The sequence below is a fragment of the Lasioglossum baleicum genome, unplaced genomic scaffold (assembly GCF_051020765.1).
Source record: "Lasioglossum baleicum unplaced genomic scaffold, iyLasBale1 scaffold0360, whole genome shotgun sequence".
Taxonomy (NCBI): Eukaryota; Metazoa; Arthropoda; class Insecta; order Hymenoptera; family Halictidae; genus Lasioglossum; species Lasioglossum baleicum.
In genome coordinates, this window is record NW_027469420.1 from 43013 (window position 1) to 61063 (window position 18051).

Genomic DNA, 18051 nt, shown 5'->3' on the forward strand with positions numbered 1-18051 from the left:
CCCACTCTCCTAAAAGTATAACACAGAACTGGGATAAATTTGATAATATGAGGGTGACTTTATGAGTCAAAAAAGCGAATTCACACGAGTAGGTTTTTGCAAATAAATTAGGATTAAGGATTAGTATTAGATACTAGGTCGAGTAATAAGTAGAATTAGATTTTAAAAATAGGATAGGTTTTTTGAAAATCGATCACCAAAAGGGTGGGGGATATTCAAAAAATTAAAAGTTAGGAAGGAAGAGGGGCGAGTAAGAAGGTTAGAACACTTTGAAAACCCCAAATCCGATAAATAATAAGGAAGCTATGAGCGGTTAAAGGTAGATACACCTTATGTATGAGTACGAGAGAGACGCTGCTATTCAGGCTAGACGAGTCAGAGCGAGATAGAAATAGGCAGATACGTTCTCTGCTGCGGAAACGTGTCAGAAAGAGAAGCAACAAGTAGGAAAAGGATAGACACTGATGCGCTCCCTTAAGGCTGTACATCAGTGACAGATCAGAAAGAGAACCACCAGTGTATTGAGCCATCCTTGTCTCACTCACTGGGAAAACTGGTTTTCGTCGAAAAAAGGGTAGAAATCGGTCGAATTTTGAAATTTAAATTAGGAAGCACACTATAGGGAGCTCCCCTCTAGGGCGCTATCGTTCTGGAATTGTACTGAAAGGGATATTTCCCCTACACGTAGGCATTTTGGACAGATTAGACATACAGATAGTGTATTTAACAGTGGATATCGAGCAAATTGGCAATTTCGCGGGAAATTACAGGGAGCCGAAACGGCTAGTGCTTAAATAATTTAAAGAGGAGTTTTTGGGTGTTGTAGAAATTTTTATTTTTTATAAATTTTTTATACAGCCCTAAAAAAAATTTCTAAGTCGAGTGACGTGCTCGGTTTTCTAATTTCTGCTCCAAACCCCCCCGAGTGGGTACTCGTTTGAAAGGGCATAAAAAATTAGAAAAACCCATCACAGAAAAAGAATAGGTTAATATATCTTCTAAGGAAGATATTACGAGTCAAAAGTAAAACAGAGCGAAATCAGACTTAGGGTACTGAAGGGATCTGATAGGCCTCCCCGAGACCTACATATTCCCGAAGTTTGAAAGCGATCGGCCAATTTCGGGAAAGGTCCTCCACCTTTTTCGGAACTCCAAAGTGCGAGATTACCCTCCCGTGTGGGGTATCATATGAAAGGGTGTAAAAAATAGAACAGGATAGAATAGGTGCGGATCGATTTGGATAATCCTCCAAAGAGATATCGTCGATTTTAGATTTAGGAGCGTGCGAGTGCGATTATATTGTAAGAGGTAATACTCACGAGCGAGATTATACGGTTAGGATTATTTAAGTGTATTTTTCTAAAGTTGTGGAAAGTTTAAGTTGTGATATTTTAATTGAGTTAATCGGACTTTAATAAAAAGGGCAAACATTTCGAAAGGTTAGGTTAGGTTAGGAATCTGGGAGCTGGGAGAGACAACGGAACATCTGAATAATGCAGCATGCCGGAAAGGAGGGAAAGGACTGCGATAAGACTCGAAAGAGTGGACCCGGGCTCGTACCTCCTGAACCGGCCAAACGCAGAATTCAAGGAGAGACAGGAGGCATAGAACCAGTCCAGCCTACACCAGCTGCCTCAGAATCAACCCCGGTAAATCATGAAGAAAAAGAAATTAAGAAACATTATGTAAATTGATAACAAAAGCGAGTATAACTATTGTTAAAATTCTCTCTCTCGCCAAATAGGTATAGATAAGAGTAGTATAGGTATTTGTACATAGGTGATAGTGATAGAATAAATGTAAATAGGTATGAATCTAGAATGAAAAGAGTATTTATAAGCGTGAATGAGTGTGCATACGAGTCGACGAACACAAACGAAAATAGGTAAATGATTTGACTCTTATTTAATTTTTCACAAACAAATGTAAAGTGTAAGGTAACAGAGCGGAGTAAGGGTTTAAACGTTAAGAATAGTATAGGGCATAATGTTTAATAATAGAAACTAGACAGTCCGATCAATAGTGTTGAATAAGTACAAATAGAGTTCACATAATAGAACGAAGGAATACGGAAAGAAACTTGAAGTGTAATAGTAATCTGCGTGAATAACCCAAAGAGAACTATTTATACAACAGTAGATAAAACAGAACTGAGTTGATAAAGTAGAGTTAAACATTGTCTATCCTTAGGGGAACAACGTGATAACAAGGCAAGATGGCCTCGTGTTAAGCCACAGCGTAGGACTAACGCAGGATGATAAAGTTGCAAATATCGACGCAAATAAAGAGAGCTATGACCTAAAATGTAAACGCGGTGAGTTTTTCGCGGAGCCTGATGATCTAAAGGAGAAATTTCTCGGAATAAATGCTTATTAAGGGAAATAAATTCTACAAAAAAAACTAAGCAGTACAAAAGATAGTTTACTAAGTTTAGAGAAGATCGTATGAAAGGGTAAATTGCGTTATTATTAACAAATCGGACTCAGGAGAGCAGTTTAGACGACTAAGCTAAGAGGCGCGTGCGCGCAACAAGAGAGAAAACCGACGTAAGAAGCCAGATAAACAGAGAAGGAAACAGGCGTAACAAACGTTTTCTTCTACTTTCTCCGTATGACAGAATCGCAGACGGGCGAGTATGTTGGGAACAGACTCGAACCGAAGCGAAAACTGTATTCGGCAGGTATCTAAGATTACTTTTAAAAAGGAATATGTAAATTTGGTAAAAGATCAGAGGCACCGTGAGGGCACACTCGCGTAAGGTCGACAATATAATTTCGGTTATTTTTAGAATCGGTTTATGAGAAAAAAAAAACAAACAGGAAAGTCAGAAACGACCGATGGACGACTTAAACGATAGATAAGACCACGCTCGATACGGTTATTTTTAGCTAAGGGTAGAGAGGGGGGAAACAAGAGAAAAACGCCAAAGACACCCTACAGCCAACGGCTGAAAGCAAGGAGGGTCAGAGCGTTTTGGAATAGCAAACCGACAACAGTTAACTCTGGAACAGTTTAGTACAAAACGAGAATAAAAGCCTTCAGGATTTTTTCTTTTCAATTACCAACTTGGAATAAAAGAAAGTTAAGAAATAGAGTCAGTAAAATAGTGTAGTGAAAGTGTTGGAAACTACCTAAAAAGAGAGCAGGTATCACCGCAAAGTGAGTAATCTGTTTCAGGATCTCTTTATGCGATTCGTTTTATTCTATTTTCATCTGGAAAGTACCCCTTTTAAAGTGCGGTAAATACAAAATAATAAATAATAATAAAGAGAGACTAGAGTGATTAAAAAGTGATTCGATGCGGAAAAGAAAAATCGGAAATAATAGAAAGAGGATACAGGCCGTGAACGGTAAAAAGTTTTCTCCGTCTCTCTGACTGTGTTTTCGCTTCGCCGATTTATCGCATTCTATTTAGTCGTAAAAGGGATCAATTAAGACAGTATCTAGAGTTTATAAAACGTGAATTAGACACAGAAGACAGAAATTCGAAATAGAATAACGAGGAACGTGAGCTGTGATCGGAGCGGTATATCTCTCGAGTTTCGAGTTCAAGGTCGCGTACGGAAAACAATAGAACAGACAAGATGAAAATGGAATAATTACAGTAGTGGATTGATCATGGAATAATTATGAACCTGTAAAGGTATAAATTTATGCAAATAGAAATAGATGAAACAAAGCTGATACTTACTTAACATTAGTAACGCAAGATTGTGTTTTTCTCTTGTTGTCCCCGGCAGGAGAGCGCCCCGAAGGGAAAAGCCCGGAGGGGGAAGCCGGCGAGGATCCAAAAAAGCTCCAGATTAGGGGTCCGACGGGAAAAATCGGGTTCGGACTGTAAATTTCCGGACTCGGCGTCCGACGGCAAAAGCCCGTGCCGTAAATTTCCGGACTCGGCGTCTGAGGACTTTAAGTACGCAGGGTACCACCGTGCGTCCCTAAAGTTTCTGGGCGATAATAAACTAGGACACATTTAGAGAATTTAGGTAGCATTAGTCTGAGAAATAGCACAGAAATAAAGCGAAAAAAAAATAATAGTTTTTCTATTTTTTTATTATTTATGCGAGCGAAATTTTCGTGCCATAAGTTTCCGGACGTTTATAAATTAGGACATAATTAGAGAAATTAGGTAGCATTAGTTTTTAGAAATAGCAAATAAATATAAAAAGCGAAAAAAAAAATAAAAAATAATTATAATAGTTTTTAGATATATGCGAGCGAAATTAGGAATAAGCGAAATAAAATAGAGTAGGATAGTTTAAACTGTAAGGCGAGAGAGATAAAAAATTTGGAAAGTTAATGAATAAATAAATAGGAAACCATTACGAAAGGTTAGGTTAGGTTAGGTTAGGTTAGGTTAGGTTAAGTCGGTAAGGAGATCTTCTCTGATAGAGTCCTGTTTTCTTTAACGTGTTTCTCGAAGTTTCGGCCATCTTGTCGAATTAGAGAAGGAGTTAAATAAAGCTGACTTACAGTGTAGAGAGTAAATAGATAGTTAATAACAATTTCGAATTGATTAATTAGTTCTCAGTGGTGTTTGGTTAATGTGCTAGTGATTGTGATAGATTTAGAATAAATATTAAGGGATTTAGAATAAATAAGTTCGTGAACACGTGCACGGAGGGCCGTCATTTGGTGGTCGACCTCGGTCAACCAAGGCACGCTTCAAGAAACAAAATTCAGTAGAAATTAAAAAATTAGACACGTAGATAAAGAGGAAAGGCCCTAAGTAATCGATTCCACCGGTTTTTAAGAAAATCGGACACATTCTAAGGCCATAATAGAAGGGTTAGTGATAGGAAGAATCGAGATTTTCGAGCAATTTCCGAAAACAGTTAGAGTAACAGAGACAGACCTAACGGCCTCTGCCTAGATTTGAGAGAGACAGCGAGTAAGACCAAAGTCTGACCTGACCCATCATCGGGTAAATTCAAATTTTTTGTGTAAATCGCAGAGAGCCCCCGCGATAAGTGGGCAGTAAAACTGTCGAGTTCTTCACTTTTTCTGGCAAGAAAAAAATAAATTTTTTTTTATTCCCTAAAAAAGTTTCCAAGAGGGATAGCGTGCTCGGTTTTCTTATTTTTCATCAGAACCCCACCTTGTGGGTACTCATAGGAAAGAGGAAGTTGAGTAGAATCGACCTAGAGTAAAAAATCGAGAAAAGTTTATTTCGGCTGGAAAGTACCCCGAGTGGGTACTCGTTCGAGAGGGGACCTCCAGGGGATCCGGAATCTGAAAAAAATAGGATTAATTATAGAAAATTTTTTTTGAGTGGAGTTAGACCTACCGAGTGGGGTCTCTTTCGAGACCGCTCCGAGAGGGGAACCCATTCCTGAAAAAAAAATAATAGGTTATACATATAGATAAGAAAATTAGAAGCTAGAGAGAGAGCAAAAAGTGTAAATATAATTATAAGCGAGATTAGAGTATTTAATAAAGCGGATAAACTCTCCGGAAGGTTAGGTTAGGTTAGGTTAGGTTAGGTTGGGGTCTGAGGGATACGGGGTTCTCCAATGATGACTCGGAATCATTGGAGGATATGACTGCAGTGGCGGTGGTCCGTATCCTAAAACCCTCTCGCTCCACCTCCTCGTGGTGGACCCTGGGGCACACTACGGTCTGTGCTAACGGAGCGAGTGGTCGGAACTGGGTCGCAAGATGTCGGCCCAGGTCCGTAGACCGCAAACCGGAAGGTTCCGGAGCGGGGGGGCTTGCCTTTACCGGCCGGCCCTGCGAGGAGGAGAAACCTCTATAAAAAGTCCCTAACTCCAAGTTTCGGCATGCGGCGAAGGAGCACTACTCCCGGGAACGCGGAGCGCCGGGAGTGGGTCTGGTGGGTGCACCGGACCAATAGCATGCCACCTCCGTGGTACCAGCCCGCCCCTCGGAGTATTTTGGGCCTCACGTGGTAAGGCGGCTCTACCAGGTGTGACCGTGTTTTCCGACCACTCTCGTGGGAACCATATGGATCACTATAACAAAGAAGAAAAAACTAAAAACAAAAAATCACCAAAAAAAAATACGGACAACGAAGGAGCGCAGGAGCAAACTATACTCGAGATCTCCGACACAACTCGGGAGGGATTAAACATCGAAATGGACACTGAAGCTATCACTATGAAAGAGATGTATACCTCTACCCCGTTCAAACTGGATCGTGAGGATCCTAACAAAGCATTCACCCCTAGCAGAGTCCTTTCAAGAAGCCCAACGAGCGCCAACGTCGCGACTGGGACGTCTGTTGGATTAAACGTGAGGAATAGACAGAGCCCGACTCTGAGAAGACAGCGCTCGAGCTCTGCATCAGACGGAGCGGAAACGGTCGAGGAAATGGAAATTCTCCAATTCGAATTCGAGCATGAGAACCTCACCCCGGAACAGCAAAGGAAGAGGAAACGGACCACCAATACCACTGATGTGACACCCAACACCAATATAAGCTCAAGCATAAAAATTCTGGCAGACGCACTTAAGGACCTCTCTGGACTTGTAAAAGGACGAGACGGCATCAAATTGGAAGTCAAGACTGCCGTAACTAAGGCCATAAGGACCTTCAACGAAATGCAACGTGCATACAAGAATGCAAATGCCAGGGAACAGTCGGAGAGTAACCGCCAGCAACCCACAGAGGAATCGACTTCCAGAACCGGGCAAAGGAAACCAGACGATGCACACTTCAAGAAGTCTCCGAAGACCCGCACAATAGGCACACAGACCGGGAATCCCGAAGAATTAGACCCAGACGAGATGGAAAGATGGAAGAACAAAGACATCAATTACGAAAACTTTTGTACCATTCAGGAAAGAAAATGGAGTAAATCCGTCTTCCAACGAACCATAATAAGCAATGCTAATATACTGAGCATGAGAGACTCTGATATAGCCTGCTTTGTTCCGGTAGACTTTAAAGTAGAAAAAGGCCCAACAAAGGCAATACTCGAGAAATACCAAGGCCAAGAGGATATGAAGGAGCAAGACCCCTCCTTAGGCTCTGTAGTCTACCTGGTCGTCGCCACCTGCCTGCCAGGCAAGAAAGGTAGACCGGGCTCAAGGATCCTAGACGAAAAATTTATCTATCACCTGATAGACAGAGTAAAAGACGAGAGCCCCATCAACCAAGAGACCATTTTCAATGCGCTGAAAGAACTCAAGGATATATCCCAAGAAAACGGCAGACAAAAGATTGCGATCTCGTATGACTCGCTGGACCCGTATTTGCTGAGGAAGATGGTCGAGACCATCTTCCTAAACACGAAAATTGATGTCAGCATACACTGCAACGTATACAGAGGGGAGGCCAAAAAACCCCAAAATGGCTTAGAAACGGTCTTAGTCAGCAGCGAAACGAGAACATACGCCGAGACTCTCAAAGCACTAAAAAACAACATAAACATACAAAAAGAAGGTTTCTCCATTGCAGGCGTCAAAGCTAATAAGAAAGGCGAGGTGCTAGTATCCATCAAAGGGGACACTACTAAAGCCTCTTCCCTCAGCACCCTAATCAACAACCGTATCACAGGAGCGAAGTCAACGGTGTGCGGCTCCCTTAAAAAAGTGCTACACCTAAAACAATTGGATGGTGACGTTACAGCCGAGGACATAAGCAAGGCCATAATAGACTACATACCAGGCACGGTAGCTGAAAACATCTCTGTTAAGGCGCTACGTCCGGCATTCGCTGGAAGCCAAAATGCAACACTGATTGCTCCGGTCACAGTAGCTGAGAAACTCCTGGCTAGTCGAACTCTTCGAGTGGGATGGGGACTATGCCGGATAGTCGAACGAGAAGATATAACTCAATGCTACAAATGTAGAGAGTTTGGACACACTACAAGATCATGCCAAGGGATCGATAGATCGAAACTCTGTCGTCGATGCGGCAGTGAAGAGCACCAAAACTCTCAATGTAACAACCCAGAGAAATGCATTTTATGCCAAGTCGAAGGACACAGAGACGGCAGCCTGAAATGCACAGTGTACCGCAAGGCTCTGGAGGCAGCCAGACAGACAAAGAAACTTAAAGATAAACCGAGCAAGAAACCCCCCGCATCGACAGGGGATACTCCATTAGTTAGAAGCCCAGTTAAAAGCCCAAATCTAAAGAAACCTTAATACATCTATATATTTATACACCTATATACATATACTTCAAGCGCCTCTTACCTGTATATAATCCTATTTAATTTTATTTATTTATATCCATCTATTTATTTATTTATACTTACCAACGAAACGATGTCACCTGGAAATAATACAAGAAAAAGATTTAAGATCCTGCAAATTAACCTCAACCACTGCAAGATGGCACAGGACTTGGTCACACAGGCTGCCAATCAACACGAAGCCGACTTAGTTATAATCTCCGAACCCTGGTCTCCTCCCTCCCACTGGTTCAACGACGGCCATAAAAATGCATCTATCTGGATCCCCCAATCCACCTATGGAGTATTCCAAAACATTAAAAAAATGTTCAACAGTAAGGGCATTGCGGCTATCCAACTGGATACGTACACCATCATATCGTGCTACTTCTCCCCCAACATTACCCTGGACGAATACAAAGATAAAATAGCAGAACTTGAAAATTTCTTACTTACAATAGATGTGAACAAATGCATCATCGCAGGAGACTTTAATGCAAAATCTCCTGCATGGGGTTCTACAGAACTTAATGATCGCGGAGGAATTATCATGGAGCTTAGCAATAGCCACAACTTAATCCCCAACACTAGCCAGGGCACTCATACTGTTGAAAGAAATGGCCACACATCATTAATTGACTTCATGTTATGCGGCGCATACATGTCCGAAACCGTAACCACCAGCCGCATCCTAGAAGATTTTACAGCCTCAGATCATCGATATCTATTACATGAATTTCAGACGGAGGAACCTAAAAAACATAGAAAAGAAAGATACATCAAAAAATTAAATGCTAAAAGATTTACTGAAATGTACGTACACATGACCAAAATTGCAAACCCGGATAACATCTCCACGGCTGAGGACATCGACGCTTACATCCAGCTACTTGAAGAAATTTTCATAGCCACTAGCCACGACCCACAACCAACCATGGGTAACCGGAAAGAAGTTTGGTGGTGGAATAGCGATATAGCCAAACTCAGGAAAAGAGCCATTATTTCTCGGCGCTTACTACAAAGAGTTAGATCCAAGGATAGTCCTACCGAAGTAATAGACTGCCTTAACAACCATAAAAATGACAAAAAAACTCTAAAACACGCGATTATGAACGCTAAAAAGGATGCATGGACGAATCTCATCGACGGGGTCGAATCAGATATTTGGGGCAAGCCATATAAATGGGTGATTGGCACAGTGACGGGTAGGCCTCCGTCTACCATTCTATCCGACGTGGAAACAAAGGAAATCATCGACTCTCTATTCCAGACGTCTCCAGATCCGGTAGTGGAAAGCACTAAATCGAGTAGTGGCATAACCGATGACCCTTTCAACATAACGGAAATCCTGGACGCCATCAAAGCGGTTAAAAAGAAAGCCCCTGGTTTGGATGGAATACCTTCCGAACTGGTCAAATTACTAGGCACAATTGCAGCACCACATCTGACGCATCTGATCAACGTTTGCTACAACCTGGGATACTTCCCAAAACAGTGGAAAAAGGGCAGACTCGTGCTGATCCCAAAAAAACCGGGACAGGATGGTAAGGTCGGATGGAGACCACTGACGATTCTGTCCAATGTTGCAAAAATACTAGAATACTGTATAAAAACCAGACTGATTACTAAAATCACACTTGAACCTAATCAATATGGATTCTGTCGCGAGAAAAGTACTATACATGCTATCACGGAAGTGATAGAACGATGGGATGAGGCCAAGGCAAAACTTAAGCACTGCGCCTTGATTGCACTCGATGTACGTAATGCATTCAATACAATAAAGTGGAACAAATTAATTGAGGCCTTGAAAAGCAGAAACCTCCCTGAGAAACTGTACAACATTCTTGTAAACTACCTGGAGGAAAGAGCTGTGGTCTACACGGATAACCAGGGACAGGAAACAGAAGTAAAAATTTATGCTGGAGTTCCACAGGGTTAAGTGCTCGCCCCAATACTGTGGAATATACAATATGACGGGCTGTTAAAGATAGCCCTCCCCAGAGGTGTATACCTCTATGGGTTCGCCGATGACGTGGCACTAATTGCCATTGCTAAGGAGGCACTAGATCTCTCGTGGATTGCCACTGAAGCTCTTTCAAGGATCAGTCACTGGTTTAAATCAAACCAGTTAACCCTAGCCCAGGAGAAAACAGAACTACTCCTACTCACTGGTAGAAAGTCCACCCGAGATATCAAAATTAACATAAAAGATATCACTCTCGTCCCACAAAAGAAGATCAAGTACCTTGGACTGTTTCTAGAAGGAAACCAATTCTACAATGAACACCTAAACTATGCTGCTAACAAGGCAGCCAAAACAGCGGGAGCTCTAAACCGGATCATGCCTAACATCGGCGGAGGCCGATACCACTCTAGACTACTCTACTATAGAGTAGTCGAATCAGTGGTGCTCTATGCTGCCCCTATCTGGTCAAAAGCAGCAAATCGAATAACTAAGTCAAGGATTATAAACAGGGTTCAAAAAATGGCACTGGCTAGAGTAATAAGGGCTTACAGATCTACGTCCCTTGACGCCCTGTGTACACTTTCGGGCATCCCCCCGATAACCTTGCTGGCTGATGAGAGACGCCGTATCTTTTCAAAGGCAACTAAAATAGACAGATCTAATGAAGGGATGTACAAAGTTAAACTAAAAGAACTTAAAGAGGAAGAGAGACTCACGACCCTGAGACTCTGGCAAACGCGATGGGATAACTCAGAACATGGCCGAAAAACATACATCCACATCCCCAATCTAGCTGACTGGTTAGGCTGGGGCCCGAAAATTTTGGATTTTCACCTGACACAAATTCTTACAGGACACGGGTGCTTTTCGGACTACCTAATGAGAATAGGAAAACGAAAAGACAATATTTGCATCGCTTGCATGAATAAAGAGGACAACCCCAGACATACCCTCCTGGAATGCACTGCATGGGATGACCTAAGAGTGACACTCTCAAATGAAATAGGACCTATAAACTGGAACGACCTGTTAACAACCTTGAAAGACCACAACAAGATGCTGAAAATAAGGAAATTCATAAACGCCATTGTTGAATTATGTGTAATTTCGTGCGCTACACATATCTAAATATATATATATATTGAAAGAAGCGCATGCGCGAGCAGCTCCACGTAGCGAGTTGCTATTCCGTCTTGCACAGAGAATAAAGATGGCGTGTGTAACGAGTGAGCAAGCCGTTGGCATTGTGCGTGAATGGTGAGACAAGTAGAGCATATCCATGTACATCCAATTAATTAAGGACCATATATAATAAATAAAATATTGTTATTGTCGCGAAAGTGGTTGCAAATGGTCGTGAACGTTTATTTCGGAAATCCCGATCCAAAATTATCAACATGGTAGCGGAGAACGTGGTTACCGAACAATGAGGTTATGAAGACACGTGCAGCCGGGAGTAATTACAAAGAAATTGATGAAAATACCGAAAATAAATCTTGAAGAGTTGAAAAGCTCATTGGAAGATCAAATAAGAAGAATCTGGATATTGAGAAAAACCATTTTTGCAGAAATCAGCGAAAATACAAATCGAATCAAAATGTCGAAAGAAGGCGAAATAAAAATTCAAGTATTCGATGGACGTGACTACAAGATATGGAAGAAAAGGATATTATTGTATTTAAAATGGAAAAAGTGTGAAGAACCGGCTACACGAGAAAAATTGGACACAGATACACAAGCCGACTGGGTTGAAAAGAATCTGAAAGCGATGAACTATATCTACTGTAGTGTAACAAATGAACAACTGGAATTCGTTAGTGAACTAGATACTGCTCTGAAGATAATGAGAAAATTTGACGAAATATACTTGAAGGAATCGACAGCATTGCAGATTTGTGTAAGAAATAGACTCGATAGGATGAAGCTGACGGACTTCGAAGAATCAAGTTCCTTCTTCATGGAGTTCGAAAAGGTGATAAACGATTTGAAAAGTGCAGGTGCAAACGTGAGTGAGCAGGAAAAACTCGATTATATGCTTAAAACGCTACCAGATTCGCTAAGTTATGTTGGTGATTTAATCGACTCATTAAGAGAAAGCGAACGTACTTGTGAATTTTTAAAAAATAAAATTTCTATGTGGGAAATGCGCGGCCAGAGTGAAACTGGCAAGAAAAGATCGAGTGTATTTCAAGTTGAGAAAAGAGACATTAAGTGCCACAATTGTGGAAAATACGGTCACGTGATGAGAAATTGTACGAACACGTACAAAGGTAGAACGCAATGGCGAGGAGGTGATCATCAGCCGTCTGGGTCATATCAACAGCCGCAGCAGAACAGAGGTCGCGGCGCACGAGGTTTTGGCCAACGCGGACGAGGTTATGTTCAACAAGGACGAGGTTATGTTCATCGTGGACGAGGCAGAGGTTGGCAACCACATTATGACGGGGCCAGTCAACATGGCGCAAGTTACTCCTACAACGAGGGCTACAACGTCCAGGGAGCTGGATCCTTTTTAACACAAGTAGAGCGCGATATTAATAATAGTAGAAACAATGTAGAAGTATATACTAGTGAGACGCGCAAAATAGATTGGATATTAGATAGTGGGTGTTCAGACCACATAATAAATGATGACTCTTACTTTTTTGAATGCGAAAATTTGAAAATTCCGATAAATGTAAAAATTGGAGACGGTCGAATCTTAAAAGGAACTAAAGTTGGGAAAATTTTAACTTACTTTGTGGTAAATAGACAGAAAATTAAAATAACAATGTCCAATGTATTTTACGTAAAAGAAATGGATAGAAACTTAATTAGCTATGCGAGAGTGACAGATCAAAACAAGATTATCTCTATAGGAAATAAGTCCAAGATTTATAACAAGTACAATAACTTGATTGGAATTGCATTTAAAGAATATGGCTTATATAAATTAAATAGTTACGTTGTTAAACAAGAAGCTCATGCAAATAGCGTACAAAGGATGACTCTGAAAGAAAAATTTCACAGAATTTTGGGGCACGTAAATTTCAATTATTTAGATACGATGTGTAAGGAAAAATTAGTTGATGGAATGCCAGAAAATTTTGAACAAATACATTTAAAATGTGGGACTTGCATTCAAAATAAAATGCACAATTTGCCTTTCCAAAATAACCGCAGTAAAGCAAATGAAATTGTAGAATTAGTACATACTGATTTAAATGGGCCTCACACTAATACTGGGTATGATGGATCAAAATATTTTTTGACTTTTATAGATGACTACAGCAAATGCGCACTAATCTATACATTAAAATCAAAAAGCGAAGTTCACAAATGCTTCCGTGATTACATAAACAAAGTTGAAAATTTTACTGGTAAGAAAATAAAGAGACTAAGGTGTGACAATGGCAAGGAATACATGAATAAAGATATGTACAGTTTAGTAAGCGAAAAGGGGATTTTCGTAGAACCTTGTCCACCTTATGCTCACGAATTGAATGGAACAGCTGAGCGTTATAACAGAACAATTATGAACTCCGCTAGATGTTTACTATCTGATTCAAAATTGAACATTAAGTATTGGCCAGAAATAGTAAAAGCCTCAGCATACTTAAAAAACAGAATCATTACAAATACTCGTGAAAATAAAACTCCATTCGAGATATTCTTTAGAAAGAAACCAAATATTAGCAATTTAAAATTGTACGGAAGTAAAGTTTTCGTGAGGGTACCTGAAATAAAAAGATATTCGAAATGGGATAGAAAAGCAGACATTGGTATACTTGTAGGTTATGAATACGTTGGATACAGAGTTTTGGTAAACGGCAAAATTATAGTCACAAGACACGTAGATTTCATAGATGAAAATGAGAATTTAGTAGGATTTAAAGGTGAAAATGAAACAGATAATGAATCAGAAAAAAGTTTTGATGAAAACTCTGAATCAAACGAAAACAACAATGGTATAATAAAAGAAAATAGAATCGAAAAGATAAAAACAGAAAAAACTAGAAATTCGAGTAATAGACCACAAGAAACAGTTAATGATATAGAAAATGAATTGAGAAGGTCAGAGCGTGACAGAAAGAAACCTGAGAGATACGGTCAAACAAGTTCCTACTATATTTATGTAAATTTTGTGAGCGCCGATAGTCCTAGTACTTATGAAGAAGCTGTGAAAAGTAATGATTTTGATTTATGGAAAGAAGCAATGGATCGAGAAATGAATTGTTTAACTAAAAATAAAACTTGGCATTTAGTAGAGAAACCGGAAAAGCAGAAAGTATTAGATTTAAAATGGGTGTTTACGAATAAATCTGATAATCGTAAGAAGGCGAGATTAGTTGTTCGGGGTTTCCAACAGAAAGAAATACTGGAAGACGTGTATTCTCCAGTAGCAAAAGTTCAAACATTAAAGTTACTATTATCTTATTGTTGTCAATATGGTTTGATGATTATGCAAATGGATGTCGAAACAGCATTCCTGAACGGAGCTGTAAAATCAGAAGTGTTCGTAAAGCAACCTGTAGGTTACGACGATAAGAGTGGAAGAGTATGTAAGCTCAATAAGGCATTGTATGGATTGCGTGAGAGTTCAAGAGCGTGGTATGAGTGTTTCGACCATTACATGTTACAATTAGGATTTCGAAGAAGTGAAAGCGATTATTGCCTGTACATGAGGCGTCAGAACGAAGACATTATATATTTAATTCTATTTGTAGACGATCTCCTAATATGTGGAAAAACCAAAAAATTAATCGATGAAGTAAAAAACGGACTGTCTAATAAATTTGCAATGAAAGACTTAGGTGAAGTAAAGACTTACTTAGGGATTAACATAGAGTACAATTATAAGAAATGTGAAATGAAACTAGATCAAAGTAGTTATATAGAATCATTAGCTAAGCAGTATAATATTGAAAACAGTAAACTGTATTGTACGCCGATGGAACAAAACCTAAGTTTGGAACCCGCACAGTCAGCCTCAAACAATATTAAATATAGAAATCTCATAGGAGCATTATTGTATATTAGCACTGGAACAAGATTGGACGTTAGTTATAGCGTAAATTATTTAAGTCGTTTTCAAAATAATTATGATGAAACTCATTATAAATATGCGTTAAGAATTCTCAAATACTTGTTTCTGACTAAAGAATTAAAATTGACATACAAAAGAAACGCGAATGCGGAAGTGATAGACTGTTTCGTTGACGCTGACTGGGCTGGGGACAAAGTTGATAGAAAATCCACTACGGGATACATACTAAGACTTTTCGGAAACGTGATATACTGGAAATCAAAAAAACAAGGCAGTGTGACAAAATCGTCGACAGCCGCCGAATACGTAGCTTTATCAGAAGCAGTTAGCGAAATTATATTTATAAGAAAATTGTTGAGAGATTTTAAGGTAAATACCGAAATACCAACAAAGATTTACGAAGATAACTCTGGGGCTATAGCAATATCCAAATTTGGAAACTTAACAAAAAACTCTAAGTATATCGAAGTTCATTACCACTTTGTAAATGAATGTTACGAAAGCAAGGAAATTGATATTATAAAAGTGGATTCAGAAAATAATATAGCTGACATTTTAACGAAAGCTTTGGGGAGAAGTAAATTCGAGAAAATTAGATTACTTTTGAATTTAAATAAAACAGATTAATGAACGTATAGAGCACAAAATTAAGGAGGTGTGTTGAATTATGTGTAATTTCGTGCGCTACACATATCTAAATATATATATATATTGAAAGAAGCGCATGCGCGAGCAGCTCCACGTAGCGAGTTGCTATTCCGTCTTGCACAGAGAATAAAGATGGCGTGTGTAACGAGTGAGCAAGCCGTTGGCATTGTGCGTGAATGGTGAGACAAGTAGAGCATATCCATGTACATCCAATTAATTAAGGACCATATATAATAAATAAAATATTGTTATTGTCGCGAAAGTGGTTGCAAATGGTCGTGAACGTTTATTTCGGAAATCCCGATCCAAAATTATCAACAGCCATAATGCAAAATAAGGAGGAAAAAGAACACTCACTACAAAAAGAAGAACAAGAGGAACGAAATCTCAGACGAGCGAGAGGAAATCCAGGCCCAAGAAGAAGATAGGACAACACTACTATCTATTTATGTATTTATTTATTTATTTATATTTATTTATTTTTACGTATTTATTTATATACAGGGTGTCCCAAGACCCCTTCGACTCCGGGAAATGGGAGGTTCCTTAGGTCATTTGAAGCAACATTTTCCTTTGCACCAACGTCAGCCGGGGCTTTGCTTAGGAGTTATTAACGAAAAACACGGACCAATCAGAGCGCGACCTAGACGCGCGATGGCACGTTCAGCCCGGCGCGCCGGGAGACGAGCGTGGTGTAACGCCGCGATGCCGTAACGAACAAGAGTTTCTCGAGATTATGTGAATCCTCCCCGATTTGGATGAGCTTTGGATATGTTGTCAAGACCATGATTCTGAACAACATTTCCCTTTACAGTTTTTGTCGGCCGGCTTTAGTTTACGCGATAAATGTAAAAACTTTTAATTGTAAATCGATCGATTGTACTATCTTTTACCCGATTTGGATGAGCTTTGGATATGTTGTCAAGACCATGATTCTGAACATTTCCTTTAGACTTTTTGTCGGTCGCGGAAGAACTTTACTTGTCAATTCATATGGGTGGATCTTTTTACCCGACTTACGGCAACGTTACCCGAACGAGAGAAAAAGCAGAAACTGATTGTATTGAAACCTCACTTATTCAGCCGTAAATCCATTTGCTGCTTCGAAATGTGTGTCACTGGGTCACTCGGTGACGAACTGTACAGATGTCTTCAGGTATACGACAGTACCGAAAGCTAAGGGACGTACGGCCAGGTCGACGAACTGCACAGCCGGTGGTAGAAGGCCTAAGGGATGCGCGGTCAAGTCGACGATCCAGAATTTCAGTTTCACTTTCGAATCGGTAAATAATTCGTATGTTTATTTCACACAGATGCCTTGAAATTTTTCCACACTCACAATCACTGTTCACATTTGTCAACACATAGTTATGCACTAATAATAATTGCTTAAACTAATTAAACGATTATTTAATCTAATCACTAGACTGCGGATCTGTATGTAAAATGAAAGTTGGCTGCCGCTATTACAAGGGACAGGAGCCAGACAGATATTTGATTCTTACTGTGATCATTTTAAGAAGTTGAAAATAATACATTGGTGTTCTGAAATTACTTTAATCTCTCTAGTGTCTTAAAATGCACCTACTCATGTTTGCTACAAATGCATGAAATCCGCAGTCTAGTGATTGCATTACCTGATTGTTGTGATTTGTGCAGCAGGACAAGGGATATGGCAATTATTATTAGTGCATAACTATGTGTTGACAAATGTGAACAGTGATTGTGAGTGTGGAAAAATTTCAAGGCATCTGTGTGAAATAAACATACGAATTATTTACCGATTCGAAAGTGAAACTGAAATTCTGGATCGTCGACTTGACCGCGCATCCCTTAGGCCTTTTACCACCGGCTGTGCAGTTCGTCGACCTGGCCGTACGTCCCTTAGCTTTCGGTACTGTCGTATACCTGAAGACATCTGTGCAGTTCGTCACCGAGTGACCCAGTGACACACATTTCGAAGCAGCAAATGGATTTACGGCTGAATAAGTGAGGTTTTAATACAATCAGTTTCTGCTTTTTCCCTCGTTCGGGTAAAGTTGCCGTAAGTCGGGTAAAGAGATCCACCCATATGAATTGACAAGTAAAGTTCTTCCGACCGACAAAAACTGTAAAGGGTAATGTTGTTCAGAATCATGGTCTTGACAACATATCCAAAGCTCATCGAAATCGGAGAGGAAATAGTTCAGATAGTACAATCGATCGATTTACAATTACAAGTTTTTACAATTATGTATCTCGTAAACTAAAGCCGGCCGACAAAAACT